The 19,881-nt window shown below is 38.6% G+C and overlaps 1 non-coding gene across 1 annotated transcript; it reads left to right on the top strand.

Moving 5' to 3' along the window:
- Positions 1-7,129: 7,129 nt before the first annotated feature.
- On the top strand, positions 7,130-7,236 carry LOC121205524 (small nucleolar RNA R71). Its single transcript, XR_005900600.1, has one exon. It is a non-coding gene; the product is annotated as a small nucleolar RNA R71 (small nucleolar RNA).
- The last annotated feature ends 12,645 nt before the right edge of the window (positions 7,237-19,881 follow it).

Genomic DNA, 19,881 nt, shown 5'->3' with positions numbered 1-19,881 from the left:
TAGTGGGGCGATGACTCTGTGATGGTGGTGGAGGTGGGTCTTCATAGAGGGGAGGGACATCATCAGTAATGTCCTCTGGCTCATCCTAATCATCAGAGTGAATGAGTCTATACTGAGGGGGGTCAAATCCATGGCGTCGCTCTATCATCCTCACGTGGATCATACTAAAAATTCCCTGAGGAGCCATTTGGCCTACTAGTGTGAGTGTCGATGACATTTCTGGAGTGTCGAAGAGTCTGAAGTGTTGAACGATGTGAGTCACGTAAGGACCAAGACAGATAGGACCCCACTTATGGTGGTCCGTCTGATGGTAAAAAGTAAGCGCTATAAAGTATGCCAAATCAAATACATGACCAGTTGCCATGCTCCAAAGATAGTATGCGTCAGTAGTGCTGACAACTCCTATGATCTCTCTCCTGCCAGTCAATGTGTGAGCTAATAAGGCGTGGATGTATCGTAGAGCTGGAGAAAGAGATGTCGCCTTCGAGCGACTCGCATCATAACGGATCTGACTAGTTGTGGGATCGGTCCAATAACATGAAGATGAGTAATGGATGTGACAGTGGAGTTGAAGAAAGTTATCAGCACCTATAAAATCATTGGTGTAGATTCCCAAAGCTGTGCCAAACTCAAGTATGCTCATATGTTGCACTAAGCCACCAAGTGAGAAAGTGATAGTACCGACCTCGTCATGGGTATTCATGACATGCTGTAGATGGAAAGTAGTGCAAAACTCCAAGGTAAGCTCTAAATAGGTGGGCTCGATAATCGCAAAGAACCGATCCCATGGGGTAGTGGTAATGAAAGCACGGACCTCATCAGCTAGTCTGACCTGTTCCAATAATCCAATCTATGCAGTGCCCTGCTCCTAGCTGTCGCACGCGCAAAAGCTGAAACAAGTCATCCTGTGGGCCTAACGAGAATCGAAGTAGAGGGTGACGAGCTTTGGTCGAGGTGCTCAAGGAGGTTGCGCCAGGACCCTTCCTCTTTTTCGAAGCAGGGATGACAGTCTTCTTGCCTCATATGTTTGTCATGTGTACCTGCAAAAGTAAATTATTTAAACATTAGTAAAAGTAGGAATAATAATATCATCAATCAACACACATTGAGGATTCTTATGAAGAACATGTAAAGAAGACGAAGATATGCCCTTGGACGACTCTAGTGTGAAGAAAATTAAAATGGGTGAGATGTATAATCTAATCCTATATGCACTAATACCTAACATGCAGGAAATAACAGCTGATTAATTGAAATCAACTTACTATACTAATCGACTAAGATGGCAGAAAAATTTATTACTGAACTAACAGGGACAAATTGATGCACATATGATAGAAATGAATAATAAAGAAATAACCAAACCACAAGACCACCAGAGTAATCAGAATTACTAATGAAAAGAACACATAGCAAATAGTAGTATGACAAAATAATAAATCAAATAGAACTCAATACTGATCCTAAAAAAATAGAATAATAATATGGATAAGAACTATGAGACAAAAATAACAAAGTAATAAAAGTAATAAAAAAGGATTTGCAAGAATTAAAATAAAGTAAAATAGAATAAAAGTAATAAATAAAATAAAGAGAATGAGGGAAAGGAAAACCGACGGGGGTGATCAAAGCTCAGAAAACTGATGGGAACACGGTGGTTGAAGCAGAGAGGTCGGAGTGCAATGACGCAGTTGTTGCTGATAGCGGTGGGATAGTTGTGGGCGTGGTGGTTCGTCAATGTAGGTAAGAAGAGAGAAAGGAGGGGAAAAATGAGGGAAGAAGGGAGGGGGTTTCGACTCTGGGGAGAGGTGAAAGGTTGTGGGGAGAGGGGTGAATTTAAAAGAGAGAAGGAGACGACGGTGGTTGGAGTGTGGAGGGGAGGGTGCGGCGATGGTTAGAGGTTGAAGACAAGAGCAAAAAGTAGGAAAATAAATTAGGGTTTGATGGGTTAAAATAGGGGCACGATCATGTTAAGGCCCCGTGTTGGGCCACACGGCCCTGTCACACGCTCATATGGCTCGAGTTTAACCCGTGTTAATCGTGAATATTAAATGCCCATTCGTCACACGGCCTGGGACACGCTTGTGTATCCAGACCGTGTGGTTCACACGACTGTATCGCATTACCGTGTCCTACGTTGTTCGCTTCTCTTGCGCCCGTGTGTACGAACACACGACCGTGTGCCTTACCCATGTAACTCTCTGACTTGTTTAAAATTTGAAAATTTAGCTTCAGTTTTCACACGGCTTAAGACACGCCCGTGTGGATCGAATTTATGGCCGTGTGGCTCGATACTTGGAATTTTTTGCCCTGTTTCCACACGGCCAAGGACACGCCCGTGTGTCCAGGCTGTGACAACCCGAATTAGGGCCTAATTGGAATAGTAGTTTCGTGACCATAAATCCGAGATAGAAATAATTGTTTTATAATTATTTTGGGGTTTATGATATGATTTCATGATTTCATGAAAATTTCGTGATGAAATTCTGTGCATTTCGCGCTTAAGTTGAGAATAGGGACTAAATCGAATAAATTGTAAAACTCGTGTTTTAGAAGTTTTTAGTATGAAATTGCTTTGGGATATTAATTAGGAGGTCTTAAATAGCAATTTAACCCATTCTTAAGTTATGGACAAAAATTGGACATGGAGGGAATTTTTTTGAAAGTTTAGTAGTAAGGGTATTTTGGTCATCTGTATATTAAATGAAATAAAATGGGAAAAATAACACAAAATTGGTTATCATCTTCATTAGTTGCTGTCGAAAATTTCTCTCCTCCATAGCTAGGGTTTCTTCAACTTTCAAGCTTCATAGTAAGTGAATTCAAGCCCCGTTTTTAATGTTCTTCACATTTTTGAAATCCTCGTAGCTCGGTTTACTTATTTCTACCATTAGTTCGAATTAGGGTTTATGTTTAAAAATTTACCCATGAATGATAGGCATGTATTTTGTTGTTTGATGGTAGAATATGAATGTTTGAAGTTAGGGGAACGATCTTTTCTAAGCGATTTCTAACGAAAACGAGCAAAACGGCATAATCGATAAAAATACCTATTGTTCATAACTATGTGTTAGAGTGAGAATTTGATGTTGCCATAGAAGAGAAAAATGATCAGTAGGTCATTAAACATATGAATAAGGGCTAAAATTAAATTTCCGAGCCTTGGGGAAAAAATGTAATTTTTGTATAATGTGATTTTTGGATTAAAATAAATAGTTTGAGTGTTAAATGAGCTAAATATGTTGTTATAGATCAAGAAAGGCGTGGAATCGACCTCGAACGGGGAAAGGAGAAAGTTTTGGACTAAATTGCAAAATTCCCATATTTTGCACCGAGGTAAGTTTGTATGTAAATAACACATTAATTTCATTTACATTTTTATATTTCAGCCTATTATATATATATTAGCTGATGTTGAAGTATAAATTGACTATTGAAAGAATGGAAATAAATAATAGAAAGAGAGATCCCGGTTGAACATTCGGAAAAATTGAATAAAATAGATGGAGCGTAGCTAGGTCACATGTATGGTGCCGAGTGCACATCATGTGTACAAGAAGGCTACGAGATACAATATAGTAGCTAGGTCACATGTGTGATACGGGATGTATCCCATGTAGACAAGAGAGCTACGTGAGAGATAAATGTAGCTAGGTCGCATGAGTTATTCCAAGTGAAGGACACCATGTAGACAAGAGAGCAACGAGATAAATCGGCTAGGTCGCATGAGTGGTACTAAGTGTTCACCATGTGTACAAGGGAGCCGAATTAAATGAGATATGATGGTGGGGCTGTGTGCTGAAACTATCAAGTATCGAGGATTATTCCGAATTGTTCAACGGGATGGTTTTGTGGTGACATTGTAGTCATAGACCTACACTTGTGATGTATGAAATGTGATGAAAATGATTTGTAGTATATATATATGTAAGTTAAAATGAGGTTAGTATAAAGAATGTGTGAAAGAATGAAATTAGCATTAAAACTGTTTTGGACAGTAGCAGTGACGTGATTTTGAAAATTCACAAAAAATAGAGGGAATTTTATTAGAGGTTGAATGAGATGTGAAATTAAAGCTTAATGAGTCTATTTTCATATAAAAGAAACAAAACAGCAAAGGAATTCTATATTTTGAGATATTTACAATTGTGTGAGACTTGCTCAGGATGACTATGTAATCCCCTGTTTCAACTTTGAAAAATCATTAAAAATTGTAAAAAACAAATTAAGAAATATCGTTTATATGAATAAATTCCTTATTAAGTCTAGTTTTAAATGAAATAGGTTTCGTGGTTATTTGAATTGTGTACTGAGAGAAATTCAATTCGTAATGAACAGAGGTCAGATCAGTTGAGCTGTGTAATAGGGGAAACTTTAACTAATAAACTGTACTACTTGGCTGAACCAAAAAATTCTAGAAACAAATTAGTAAGAATTTTTATGAGTCTAGATTCAGGGAAATTTTACGGATTTTAATATCGAGTTTCGTAACTCGAGTTATGATTTATTTAGTGATCATGATGCAGGAAGGACAACTTGATCAAATTGGAGTAAACAATAAAATTAAAAATATGATATAATTGAGTTATGTTGTAAACATATTAGATTTCTTATTTGTTATTTGTATACTTACTTACTAAGCTATAAGCTTACTCTCTTTTCTCTCCTTTGTCTTATAGTGTCGTCCAGCTAGCACAGGAGTCAGAGATCGTAGAAGATCCGCCCGCACTATCAATACTCTTGGTATCTGAACTCAACATTTTGAAATATGGCATGTATAACAGACTTAGTTATTTTGTTACGTGTCATAATTGTCTAGGTTCAAATTATTACTTATAGTATCAAACTAATCATTTTGTACGAAGCCTTTGAAGTTGGTTTGTATTGTTAATGGCATATGTTATAATGATCAAATTGCACGCCATATTTTTGTTGGGTTTTGTTTAATAGTATATACTATAATTTGTTAATACCTCGTACCCTGTTCCGGCGACAGATACGGGTAAGGGGTGTTACACAGGCCGTGTGGGCCACTGTACCTGCATTTAAAATGTGAAAAATAGCTAAAATAAACTAGTTAGTGGTGTTAGTGCTCGGGTTGCCTCCTGAGAAGCACTTATTTAGAGACTAAGCTCGACTTACCTCTCATTCGCATGGTTAAGGCGGATTACGGAGTCGAGACTCCACTTTCTCGCTATTAATTCTATTATCCACATAAAGTCTAAGTCGAGTAATATTTACATTAAACGTGCCAAATTGAGAATAATTTACCTCGACTGTACAGTATGGGAAAACATTCAGTACCGTGAAACAAATCACTCGTTTGTATTAAGCTTTGAAGTAGCAATTCGGGGGTCCTTTTCATCTAACAGTACTTTATCCCTGACCTTAAATTACTTTGTTTCATCCTTACACTTATCGTGGTGTCGTTTTGATTCATCGTGTGCTTTTGGTTTCTCCTTGACATGTGTTCGCCATTCGTCTAGTTCATCAATCGGAAGCCTTCGTTCTTCGTAAGTCACTCTATTTTTGTTGCATGGATTAGAATGAGGCTCTATCATGTTCTTCCTAGGGGATTCCTGTAACGAAGTTTGCACCTTAACATTACTCGAGTTAACAGAACTTAAACAATCGTCTTGATTACTAGATATATTAGCAGAATCACGAGCTTGAAGTTTAATCATGTTATCTCCTACACGAAGTATCAATTCACCTGTGCCAACATCTATGATAGTTCTAGCAGTTGCTAAAAAGGGCCTTCCTAAAATTAAAAGTACGCCACTATCCTCATCCATGTCTAGAACAACAAAGACAACTGAGAATATAAATTTATCAATTTTGACAAGAACGTCTTCAGTAATACCCCTAGGAAATCTAATTGTTTTATTTTCCAATTGAATTCTAATCCTAGTTTTTTTGGGTTTCCCAAGACCAAGTTGTTTAAACATTTTATAAGGCATGACATTAATGCTCGCCCCTAGATCAGCCAACGCATAATATTTAAACTACCAATTAAAGAAGGAATAGTAAAACTCCCCGGATCTTTCAGTTTGTTAGGTAACTTGTTTTGCAAAATAGCCAAGCAGACTGTATTTAATTCCAACATGCGATGACTCATCTAACTTCCGTTTATTTGACAGAAGTTCTTTCAAAAATTTAACTATGCTGGGCATCTGCGAAAGAGCTTCAATGAACGATAAGTTAATATGCAACTTTTTTAAGAGTTTAAAAAATTTACCAAATTGTTCGTTGGTGCAATCTTTCTTAGTTGCGTTGGGATATGGCAAACGAGGTGTATACTCTCTACTTACTGGTTGCTGCTTACTGTGGTTCACCTCATCCTTACCTTTACTTACCACAAGTCCTTGCCTTGGTTCTGGTTCAAGTTCAACTAACCCTTCTTCATCTCAAACAGTAATCGCATAAAGCTGTTCTCTTGGGTTAGTTTCAGTGTTGCTTGGCAAGTTATCTTGTGGTCGTTCAGAAATCAACTTAGCAGGTTATCCTATTTGAGTTTCAAACCCTTGAATCAATGTTTGCTAATTCTTAAGTGCTGTTTCGGTATTCTGAAAGTGAGTTTCTGACACCGATATGAATTTTGTAAGCATCTCTTCAAGGTTCGATTTCTTCTCTTGTTGGTAAGGTGGTTGTTGAAAATCTAGAGGATGTTGTGGTCTTTGATTTCCTTGACCACCCCACGAGAAATTGGGATGGTTCCTCCAACCGGCATTATAAGTGTTACTATACGGGTTATTTTGAGGTCTAGAATTATTACCCATGTAGTGGACTTGTTCCTCCTCGGTGCTAGAGTTGAAGGATGGATAATCTGTGTTGTGTACTCCTCCTCCGTATGAATCACACCTCATCACTGGATGTACCTGAGTAGAACCATACAAACCATCATTAAAAGTTCTACCTGGTTAGATAGCATAGTGACCGCGTCGAGGCTGAAAACACCAGCTACTTTTGTTGGCTTTGTTCTCATTACTTGCCACTAATAGTTATTCAGTGACATCTCTTCAATGAATTCCTAAGCCTTTTCAGGTGTTTTGTTGTTTAAAGTTCCACTGGCAGCTGCGTCGATAAGTTGCCTTGTAGAGGGGTTCACACCGTTGTAAAAAGTAGAGGTAACCCATGGTGAGGACACCTTCTCAATAAGTCCTTGTATCTCTCCCATGCATCATAAAGAGTTTCTAGATCCATCTACACAAAAGAAGAGATATCATCCCTCAATTTAGCTGTTTTAGCCGGCGGAAAATATTTAAGTAAAACTTTTTTGGTCATTTGTTCCCAAGTGGTGATTGACCCTCATGGTAATGAGTTCAACCACTGTTTAGCCTTATTCCTTAATGAAAAGGCAAACAACCGAAGGCGAATGGCATCATTAGAAACGCCATATATTTTGAAAGTATCATAGAATTCCAGAAAATTTGCTAAATAAGTGTTTGGATCTTCGTCCTGCAAACCATCAAACTGAACAAACTGTTGTATCATTTGAATAGTGTTAGGTTTTAGTTCAAAATTATTTGCAGAAACAACAGGTCTAACTATACTCAATTCAGTTCCTGCTAAAGTAGGTTTAGCAAAATCATACATAGTACGAGAAGCAGGATTATGATCTACTGGATTTGCAACAACCACCGGAGGTAAAGGGTTATTCTGATTATCAGCCCTTCCTCTATTTATTGTAGGCTTCACCTTATTTCTCTTGAGTTTCTGCAAGCTGTGCTCTCGATCTCACTATCAAAAAGAAAAGGTCCTGACGGGTTCCTCCTAGTCATAAACTAGAGACACCTGCGAGAAGCAACTAAAAAGAAAAATTTAGACAAGAAAAATTAAACTAAAAGCAAAAAGTAAATTGCAATAAAAGTAAAAATGACTAAAAGTACTAGTAATTACTATCTTTTTTTTATCTAGCCTAAAAATTAAGAGAGTGTTTTTAACTAAAACTAATTATCTAATTAACTAAGATTACGACAGAGATAAAAAATTGGAAAATACTTTTTAGAAAATAGATGGGGAAGACAATACCCAAGGAAGAATCCACCTAGACTTCACTTATTACTTCTGAATTAGACGATTTATTCACTTGACTTAATCCATAGAAATCCCTAGTTTATGTTATTATCTCTCTCGAGACTAAAAACAACTGACTCTAGGTTGATTAATCGAAATCTCTTTCTAATTAAAACCCCTATTGTCAAATTAACTCGATCTATGGATTCCCTTATTAGATTTGACTCTAATCCGATAGATTTATGTTGTCCTATCTCTAGTATTGCATGCAACTCCGCTTAATTATGAATGATCTACTTTTAAATAGGGACTTTTGCTCAACTGAATAAGCACATCAAAAACCTGAATTAATATCCTGGAATATTAAAGTAAGAATTAGAACTCACAATTAAGAATAATAACAAGTATTTATCATATAATTCAAATAGTAATAAGATTCGTCTTAGGTTTCATCTCCCTTAAGTATTTAGAGAGTTTAGTTCATAATAATGGAAAACATCTCAAAATTGGGAAAACAACAAAACATAAAGAAACCCAAAGAACTTTTAGGAAATTAGATGGAAATCTTCAGTCTTGATGTAGATCTCCTTCCGAGCTGATCCCGATGGCTGTTCTTGAGTGTTTTGTTCCTTCTATTCTCTGTGTCCCCCTTTGATCCTCTTCTAGTGTGTTTATAGAGACTTTGGAATGCTTCCAAACCCTCAAAATTAGCCTTTTCCAAGTAGAATTAGACATGGTGTAATAGCCCAAAATTGGGTCTAGTTGGAACAGAGGCTTTGGGACCACAAAATTCGAGATAGAAATAATTATTTTATGATTATTTTTTGGTCTATGATATGATTGCATGATTGTGTGAAAATTTCGTGAAGAAATTCTATGCATAAAGTGCTCAATTTAAAGTTAGGGACTCAATTGAATAAGTTGCAAAACTTGCATTCTAGAAGTTTCTAGTATGAAATTGCTTTGAAATATTAATTAGGAGGTCTTAAATAGAAATTTGACCAATTTCTAAGTTATGGACAAAAATTGGACATGGATGGAATTTTTGAAAGTTTAGTAAGGAAGGGCATTTTGGTCATTTGGTAATTAAAAGAAATAAAAAGAGAAAATAAAGCCAAAATTGACTCATCTTTTTCATGGAGGCCGAAATTAGCATGGGGGAAGCCATGGCTAGGGTTTTCAAGCTTTCCAAGCTCAATAGTAAGTTCGTTCTAACCTCGTTTTTCAATTTTTTTACGTTTTTAGAATCCCGGTAATTTGATTAAGCTTATTCTAGCAATAATTTAAGCTAGGGTTCATATTTGGAAAAATACCCATAGGTGAAATGTGTTTATTTTTCTATTTTATAATAGAATATGAGGTTTTAAATTATGCTAGACAACTTGTGCTACTCGGTTTTGAGTGAAAACGAGTAAAAGGGCTTAATCGGTAAAAATACCTAATAGTCATAAGTATATGTTAGAGTGAGAATTCGATGTTTCCATAGAAGGGAAAAATAATCAGCATGCCATAAAACATAAGAATAAGGGATGAAGTTTAATTCCCGAGCCTAGGGGCAAAAGTGTAAATATGCAAAAGTTTAGGGGTAAAATTGTAATTTTTCCAAAGTTTGAGTTAAGGACTGTTTTGAATAGTACATTCATTAAATAAGTAAAATATGATGTTTTAGATCCCCGGAAACGAGATTTGAACCTAGAATGAGAGAAAAATCGAAAATTGGAAAAGTTGGTAAAATGGTCGTTTTAGTATCGAGGTAAGTTCATATGTATAATAAGCATTAATTTATGCATGTTTCAATGTAAAATTGATATATTTACTAAGATTTCCGAGGTGTTGAAAGTATGTAAGTTGGCATGATAATAATATAGCAATAATGCTGTAATTTATATTTGAAAGTTAAATTTAGTAAATTAATTGAATTATGTTAAATTAAATGATTATGGTGCCAAGTTTATGAATTGATTTAAAAATATGTCTATGGTACATGAAGTGCATTGAATTATCATACATAAATGTGATTTCTATGATTATGGATATTATGGGAAATTGTAAGTTCATATGATTTTTAATAAGGCAATGTGTAATTTAATGTTATTGCCTTGATATTAAATGAGATGTAAGTTTATACGTAAGTAATACATCAATATTACTTGTATTATGATATTTTATAATAATATTGGAAATATATTTGTGGATAATTACTTGATTGGTGAAAATTGTTAGAAAAGAGAGAGAAATCCCTGTTGAACCTTCGGAAAGATTGGATGATACAGATAGTATGTAGCTAGGTCACATGTATGGTGCTGAGTGCACATCATGTGTACAAGAGAGCTACAAGACATTATGATGTAGCTAGGTCGCATGGGTGATACTATGTGTACACCATGTAGACAAGAGAGCTACAGGATATATGTAGCTAGGTCGCATGCGTGGTTCCAGGTGAAGGACACCATGTAGACAAGAGAGCTACGAGATAAACTGGCTAGGTCACATGGGTGGTACTCAGTGTTCACCATGTGTACAAGAGAGCCGAACTATATGATGGGTGGAGCTATGTGCTGAAACCACCAAGTATCGAGGATTGATCCGAAGTGTTCAACGGGAGACTCTCTATGTATTGCTTTGTGAGTTTTGTGATGAATAAGTGCAAGAACTTGATTATGTGAATGATGTCTTCATTAAGTGACCAGGATGTGGTGAGGTTATAAACAAGTAAGTTATACATGAGGATGATTTTATGGTGACCTTGTGATCATTGGCCTATACTTGTGATGTATGAAATGTGGTGAAAATGATTTGTGATATGTATGTTAAAATGAGGTTAATACAAAGAAAGTGTGAAAGAGTGAATTAGCAATAAAACTGTTTTGGACAGTAGTAGTGACGTGACTTTGAAAAATAACCAAAAATAGTAGAAATTGAATCAGAGACTGAATGAGATATCAAATTAAAGCTTAATGAGTATATTTTCATATAAAAGAAACAGATCAAGAAAAGGAGATCTATATTTTGAGATATTTATGTTTTTGTGAGACTGGTTTAGAATGATTACGTGATCCCCCATTCTGACTTTGGAAAATCACAAAAATTTGGATAAAAATAATTAGAGGTTTAAACTTATATTTTTAAAATCCCCAATGAGTCTATTTTCAAGATAAATCAACAAGAACATTATCTGAGTTCTGTACTATGAGATAATTAATTTTTAGTGAAGAGAGGTCAGAACTGCCAGAAAGTGAAATAGGGGAAATTTTAATGAATAAACTGTACTAATTGGCTAAACCAAAAATTATTAAAATTTCATGGTGAAAATATATGTGAGTCTAGTTTTAGGGGAAATTTACGGATCTTAATTTGGAGGTCTGTAGCTCGAATTATAAGTAAGTGACTATGACTCGTGTGGACAGTTTGATGTGAGTATTTATTAGTAAATTGTGAAATCGTACTTACAAGAATGCTATATACATTAAGGATGTGGAATGGAGAGGAGGCGTAACACCCCGAACCCGAGACCGACACCGGAGTCGGACACGAGATGTTAACAAACTTTGAAAACAATTTTCCAGACACTGCCCAGTCTGAGTACTAGTCGCTTCAAAAATCATATCTTGAGTTTCACAAATCGAAATTCAGTTTTGTGATTTTTCCCTGAAACTAGACTCATGTCCCCACCTATGTATTTTTTTCTAGAATTTTTGGTCGGACCAATTAGTACAGTTTATTAGTCAAATTCTCCCATGTTACAGGGGTCGACTACACTGACCTTTTCCCATTACGACTTGGATATCTCTCTGCACAGAGCTTCAATACTGATGCCGTTTGTTTCTATGGAAACTAGACTCAGAGAGGAATCCATACATATATGGTATGACCCCTAATTATCTCTGGTCAATTTATAGTGAATTTCCAAAGGCGGAACAGGGAATCCAGAAACTGTTCTGGCCCTGTTCCACAAGAACCCGAATATCTCTTACTGTACTGTTCCTATGATTGTTTCGTTACTTCCATATGAAAGTAGATTCATCAAGGTTCGATTACATAATTTAATCACTATTTAATTCCACTCCTACGAATTCTTGTGATTTTTCCAATCCACACCACTGCTGCTATCAGCTTCTGTTTTCAAAGTAAACCTTACCTAATTTGGGGTTTCATGGACCAACTAGGGCCTTGTCAAACATAAGCCCACATATGATCATACTTAGCCATTCCAGTGGCTGATCATTTGCTCAACACTTCCATTCCAACTATAGTTACATCATGAAACCATTTATACATTCATAAACACGAATGGTCTAATGCCATACTCCACTTCTACAAGCCATTTTCGCATGGCTGTACACTTATACATTTCATAAAGTACTCGAAAGACAACAATGGGTAGTCCTATACATGCCATATCAAAATTCAACCAAAATAGTACCCAAAAGAGCCTTTGATAGTGTGGGCGACTTCGACGTCAAGATCCCGAGTCCGATAGCTGGAGAACCAAAAAATCTATAAAACAGAGGAGCAATGGAACGAAGTAAGCAATTTATGCTTAGTAAGTTTTGAGCAAGAAATTCCAGCATAAACAAAGAATAACACACATTTAGCTAAATGGAATATTTCATAATACGCAATTTACCGATATCAAACTTGCTTCACAACATTAACAACACTTATGTACATACACAATAGACTAACTTAGCCGAAGGCCGATAGCTCGTTTGTCAACTGAGCGAACATTTATTTGTAAGGGCTCGATTAAATTCAACACATACGTAACATATCCCCATATTGGGATGTTTTTCGAGTATTCGCTGGAATTTTACAGCAAGCTCATTCATTATCAAATCACGTACCTTCGGGATTTAACCGAATATAGCTCCTCGTTCAAATGCCTTCGGGACATAGCCCGGTTTTAGTAACTCACACAATGCCTTCGGGACATAACCCGGATTTAACAACTCGCACGAATGCCTTCGGGACTTAACCCGGATTTAATAACTCGCACGAATGCCTTCGGGACTTAACCCGGATTTAGTATCTCGCACAAAGGCCTTCGGATCTTAGTCCGGATATATTCACTTAGCACAAAGCCTTCGGGACTTAGCCCGGACAGCATTCAATTAATCATGCACATCTAACAATAATTCATGGCACATTCATATTTCATTTTCATTTGCGAAACTCAAACACAAGGCACATATCATCCTTGCACATTCGGCTCAATAGCCTCACATATAGCATGATTTAATCACATCGTAATTTAAGCTCTCTTACTCAAGAACTTACCTCGGGTGTTGTCGAACGATTCCGCTAGCTATTCAACCACTTTTTCCTTCCCTTTATCGGATTTATTTCCCCTTTGCTCTTGAGCTTAATCAAACAAATAAATTGATTTCATCATTTAGGCATCAAAAAGATGAACACAAGGCACTTAGCCCATATTTATACATTTGACATTAAAGTCTCAAACATGCAAAAATCATGCATCAACACAACATATTAGCTAATTTCTTTCCCCTTGGCCGAATATGCATGTCTATTTTTGGGGTCGATTTCAACACTTAATACACACATATACACACTAGTAAAGCATCCTCCCCCTTTTCATCAATTTAACACATGCATTGCTCATTAACATGCAAAGTTACATTCGGCCTTAGCACACATCTTGCTAGCCGATTCTTCTCCATTTAGCAACCAATGCACATATGTGCTCACACAAAATGCTAAAAAGGAGGTTCAAGAATCATCAAGCCATCATCACATGCATCATTAACAAGCTTCATATTTTGCATGCAATGGCATTAACACAACCTCCACCTAGGCCGAATCTTAACTCATCCTCAAGCCTCATCACCACAACATCAAACATCAACCAAGAATGATGCATCCATGGTCAAGTGCCATTTCCATCACATAGCAAGATTTAGACCATGGGCTAGGTAGAACTCAAGCTAACAACTAAACATGCATGCATCTCATGGAACATCATCAAACATACCTTAGCCTAGCTACATGCATGGCCGAATCTCTTCACCTTTCTTCTTCTTTCCTCCTTAAAATTTTTGGCCAAGGATGAACCAAAGGATGAGAAATTTTTTTCTTTGTTTTTCTTTCTAATTTAGGCTAAATGAAGGTGAGAAAGGATGAACACAAATTTTTCTCCTTTCTTCTCTTTAGCTCACGGCAATGGGGGGCAACCACACATTTTTTTTTCTTTTGTTTCCATTTCTTTATTACCCATACTCCTTATTTTATTCTTCCATTAACAAAACATGTTTCATGACATGTTTTGCCCATCATTCCTTGTCATGGCCGGCCACTACTCATTAGGGGGGGGAATTTGACATGCAAGTCCCCCCTTTGTCCACATGCACTAATAGGTCCTCACACATTGACCTATCACATTTTAGAATTTTCTCACATAAGTCCTATTGACTAAATTCACATGAAATCAACCAAATTGAAGCTTGAAATTTTCACACATTCATAATTACATATTCTAGACAATAAGTATCACATTCAAACATTTCGGTGACTCGGTTTAGCGGTCCCGAAACCACTTCCCGACTAGGGTCAACTTTGGGCTGTCACAACTCTCCCCCACTTAAGAAATTTTCGTCCCCGAAAATCTTACCGGTAAATAGGTTTGGGTATCGTTCTTTCATCGAGCTCTCGGTCTCCCAAGTAGCTTCCTCGATCCCGTGTTTGAGCCATAACACCTTTACTAGCGGAACTCTTTTGTTTCGCAACTCCTTCACTTCACGAGCTAGGATACGCATCGGTTCTTCTTCATAGCTCATGTCGACTTGAATTTCAACCTCTGATGGGCTAATTATGTGCGATGGATCAGATCGATAGCGTCGAAGCATCGAAACATGAAAGACGTCATGAATCCTTTCAAGCTCCGGGGGCAAAATCAATCTATACGCAACCGGACCAACTCGTTCGGAGATTTCGTACGGCCCAATGAATCTTGGGCTCAACTTGCCCTTACGGCCGAACCTGAGTATCTTTTTCCAAGGTGAAACCTTAAGGAACACTTTGTCTCCCACCTGATACTCGATGTCTTTTCGTTTCAAATCTGCGTACGATTTCTGACGATCCGTGGCTACCTTCAGACTTTCACGGATTACCTTTACTTTCTGTTCAGCATCTCTAATCGAATCAACTCCGAAAATTTTACTTTCATCGAGCTCGGTCCAAAACAATGGTGTACGGCATTTACGACCGTACAAAGCCTCGTAAGGTGCCATCTTAATACTTGATTGAAAACTATTGTTGTAAGCGAATTCAATCAAAGGTAAATACCGTTCCCATGAACTACTGAACTCGAGGATGCAACATCTCAACATATCCTCAAGTATCTGAATTATCCGCTCGGATTGACCATCGGTTTGGGGGTGAAAAGCAGTGCTAAAATGCAGCTTGGTACCCAGAGCTTCTTGCAATTTCTTCCAAAATCGTGAGGTGAATCTCGGATCTCTATCCGACACGATAGAAACAGGTACCCCGTGTAATCTCACAATTTGATAAACGTACAATTCAGCTAGTTTCTCCAATGAAAAATCCGTACGTACGGGGATGAAATGAGCCGACTTAGTCAGTCTATCAACAATAACCCATATCGCATCCTTCTTACTTGCTGACAAGGGCAGTCCGGACACAAAGTCCATTGTGACTCGATCCCATTTCCACTCGGGTATCATGATCGGCTGGAGTAATCCTGAAGGCACTTGATGTTTCGCTTTCACTTGTTGACATATCAAACATCTCGAAACAAAGTCGGAGATGTCCCGTTTCATACCATGCCACCAAAATTGACGTTTCAAATCGTTGTACATTTTCGTACTCCCCGGGTGAATTGACATTCGGCTACAATGGGCTTCGTTCAGAATCATCGAAATGAGTTCCGAATTCCTTGGAACACACAAACGATTTCTGAACCTCAAACAATCATCATCATCAATTTGAAACTCCGATTCCTCGTTCGGAAAACACTTAGCCCGTTTTGCAACCAATTCATCATCGACTTTCTGAGCTTCACGAATTTGGTGAGTCAATAATGGTTTAGCTTTTAATTCAGCTACTAACACACTGTCTGGTAGAACAGACAAATGCACGTTCATCGCTCGTAAAGCAAACAATGACTTCCGGCTTAAGGCGTCCGCAACCACGTTAGCCTTTCCCGGGTGGTAATCAATGACAAGCTCGTAATCTTTCAACAACTCAAGCCAACGTCTTTGTCGCAGATTCAAGTCTCGTTGAGTCATCAAATATTTGAGACTTTTGTGATCTGAAAATACATGGCACTTCTCACCAAACAGATAATGTCGCCATATTTTTAAAGCAAACACGATGGCAGCTAGTTCGAGATCATGGGTCGGATAATTCCTCTCGTGTGGCTTCAATTGTCTCGACGCATAGGCCACGACTCGACCTTCTTGCATCAATACGCAACCCAACCCAAGTAGGGATGCGTCACTATAGATGACAAACTCTTTACCTGCTTCGGGTTGCACCAAAATTGGAGCTTCAGTCAAATGAGTTTTCAGTTGGTCGAAACTTTTCTGACATTTCTCCGTCCACTCGAACTTAACATCCTTTTGAAGTAGCTTCGTCATTGGTGTGGCTATCATCGAGAAACCTTTCACAAATCGTCGGTAATAACCGGCGAGCCCCAAAAAGCTCTGAACTTCAGTAACATTTCTCGGAGGTTTCCAGTCAAGTATGGCTGAAATTTTGTTCGGGTCAACTCGAATACCCGACGCGGATACCACATGACCCAAGAAGCTAACCTCTCTTAACCAGAACTCACACTTACTGAACTTAGCATATAACTGCTTATCCCGTAAAATTTGCAGCACTAGCCTCAGATGCTCAGCATGTTCGGTCTCGTCTCTTGAATAGACCAAAATGTCATCAATGAACACCACTACGAACCGATCCAAATACGGTCTGAAGATCCGATTCATCAAATCCATAAATACTGCAGGGGCATTAGTGAGCCCAAACGGCATCACTAAGAATTCGTAGTGACCATATCTCGTTCTGAAGGCAGTTTTGGGAATATCTGAATCTCGGATTCGCAACTGATAATAGCCCGATCTCAAATCTATTTTTGAGAACACTGAGGCTCCCTTCAGTTGGTCGAACAAATCATCGATGCGCGGCAACGGATATTTGTTCTTTATGTCACTTTATTCAGCTGACGATAGTCAATGCACAACCTCATGGTTCCGTCCTTCTTTTTCACGAACAATACTGGTGCACCCCAAGGTGAGAAACTTGGTCGAGCGAAACCTCTATCCGTCAGTTCTTGCAACTGATCTTTCAACTCCTTTAACTCGGTTGGTGCCATACGATACGGAGCTATCGAAATCGGCGTAGTCCCAGGTACAAGCTCAATACCAAACTCTACCTCCCGAACAGGTGGTAAACCCGGTAATTCTTCCGGAAAAACATCCGGGTATTCACAAACCACCGGCACAGATTCGGGTTTCTTTTCTAATTCTTTGTCACCAAGTACATACGCAAGGTATGCTTCGCACCCTTTTCTTACATATTTCTGTGCCAACATTGCTGATATTACAGCTGGCATCCCCTCCAAGTCCGCAGACTCAATTCGGACTACTTCGTTATTTGCGCACCTCAAATCAATAGTCTTGCTCTTGCAATTCACAATCGCATCATGCGCGGTCAACCAATCCAACCCAAGGATAACATCAAATTCATCAAACGGCAAAAGCATCAAGTCCGCCGGAAAACAGGAACCTCGAATTTCCAGGGGACATTTCTTACACACTTTGTCGACAAGCACGTAACGACCCAAGGGATTTGACACCCGAATTACGAACTCAGTAGACTCAATAGGTAAAGTCTTACTGGATGCTAAGGTTTCACATATGTAGGAATGAGTAGAACCGGGGTCAATCAAAGCAATTACATTAGTATCAAAGAGAGTGAATGTACCGGTAATAACATCAGGCGAAGAAGCATCCTCGCGGGCACATATAGCATAAGCTCTAGCAGGCGCACGGGCTTCGGATCTGGTTATATCATCTCTAGATCCTCTCTGACCACCACTAGCATTGCCCATATTTCCAGATGGTCTACCTCGAGCAGTGGTAGCACCCGGTCTCCCACTCTGATTTGCATTCTGTCCCGACAACCTCGGGCAATCTTTAATGAAGTGGTCAACTGATCCGCATTTGTAACAGGAGCGGTCAGGAAATCTACAACTCCCCGAATGCCATTTACCGCAATATCGGCATTTCGTCCTGTCTCGACGTTCATTCCCAACACTGGCGACCGAAGTGCCTCGTGTACCCACAGGGGGTCGATCACGATCTCGTCCAAAAAGGCCCGAAGTGCCTCTAAACTGGCCCGCATCATCTCGAAATCTCTTCGATGTCTGTTGAAGAGACCTCCCCGAGGATCTTTTACGAAACTCTCCAGTTCCCTCATCAACTCTTTGCTTTTCTTTTCTAAGCTCTTCGGCTTTACAAGCTCGTTCAACAAGTACCACGAACTCTCGTATTTCAAGAACGCCAACGAACATTTTTATATCTTCATTCAGCCCATCCTCGAAGCGTTTACACATAATAGCTTCGGACGAAACACATTCCCGAGCGTATTTGCTAAGTCTAACAAATTTTCGCTCGTAATCAGTAACCGACATGGAGCCTTGCTTAAGCTCAAGAAATTCCTTCCGTTTTTATCAACAAATCTCTGACTGATATACTTTTTCCGAAACTCAGTTTGGAAAAACTCCCAAGTTACTTGCTCTCGGGGCACAATAGAAGTCAGAGTACTCCACCAATAGTAGGCAGAATCACGTAGCAAGGAGATAGCACACTTTAGGCATTCATCGGGTGTACAAGATAGCTCATCGAGTACCCGGATAGTGTTGTCCAGCCAAAATTCAGCTTGCTCGGCATCATCGCTATCCATAGCCTTAAATTCAGTAGCCCCATGTTTTCGGATTCTGTCAACTGGGGGCTTATTTGACCTTATTTGGTCCGTTACCGGTGGTATTGTAGGTGCGGGGGTAGTATTTGCCGGGAATGGAGGTTGTGGAACAGCCATATTAGTTCGAATGTATTGGTTAAACCAATCATTCATCACGCTATAGAATGCTTGTCTAGCTTCATCATTCGGATTACTAGCATTAGGTTGAGAGTCTGCCGGCACTGTCCCCTGTGCGGGAGCAGGCGCTACACTCTCAAGATCATCAGCTACCTCTCGGTCACGATCGGGATCCATTACTATAAATAAACACATTTACAATTGTCAGAAATCACCACACTATCAAGTAATCACATAAAATGGCATGTATAGCTAGACCCAAAACATTACGGTAGTCCTAGAATCGACTAAACCGTAGCTCTAATACCAATAAAATGTAACACCCCGAACCCGAGACCGACACCGGAGTCGGACACGAGATGTTAACAAACTTTGAAAAAATTTTCCAGACACTGCCCAGTCTGAGTACTAGTCGCTTCAAAAATCATATCTTGAGTTTCACAACTCGAAATTCAGTTTTGTGATTTTTCCCTGAAACTAAACTCATGTCCCCACCTATGTATTTTTTTCTAGAATTTTGGTCGGCCAATTAGTACAGTTTATTAGTCAAAGTCTCCCATGTTACAGGGGTCGACTACACTGACCTTTCCATTACGACTTGGATATCTCTCTGCACAGAGCTTCAATACTGATGCCGTTTGTTTCTATGGAAACTAGACTCAGAGAGGAATCCATACATATATGGTATGACCCTAATTATCTCTGGTAATTTATAGTGAATTTCCAAAGCGGAACAGGGAATCCAGAAACTGTTCTGGCCCTGTCCACAAGAACCGAATATCTCTT

This window comes from Gossypium hirsutum, chromosome A08 (assembly GCF_007990345.1).
Source record: "Gossypium hirsutum isolate 1008001.06 chromosome A08, Gossypium_hirsutum_v2.1, whole genome shotgun sequence".
In the NCBI taxonomy this organism is placed as follows: domain Eukaryota; kingdom Viridiplantae; phylum Streptophyta; class Magnoliopsida; order Malvales; family Malvaceae; genus Gossypium; species Gossypium hirsutum.
Note: the sequence above shows the minus strand (reverse complement) of the source record. Positions and strands in the feature narration are given on the sequence as shown.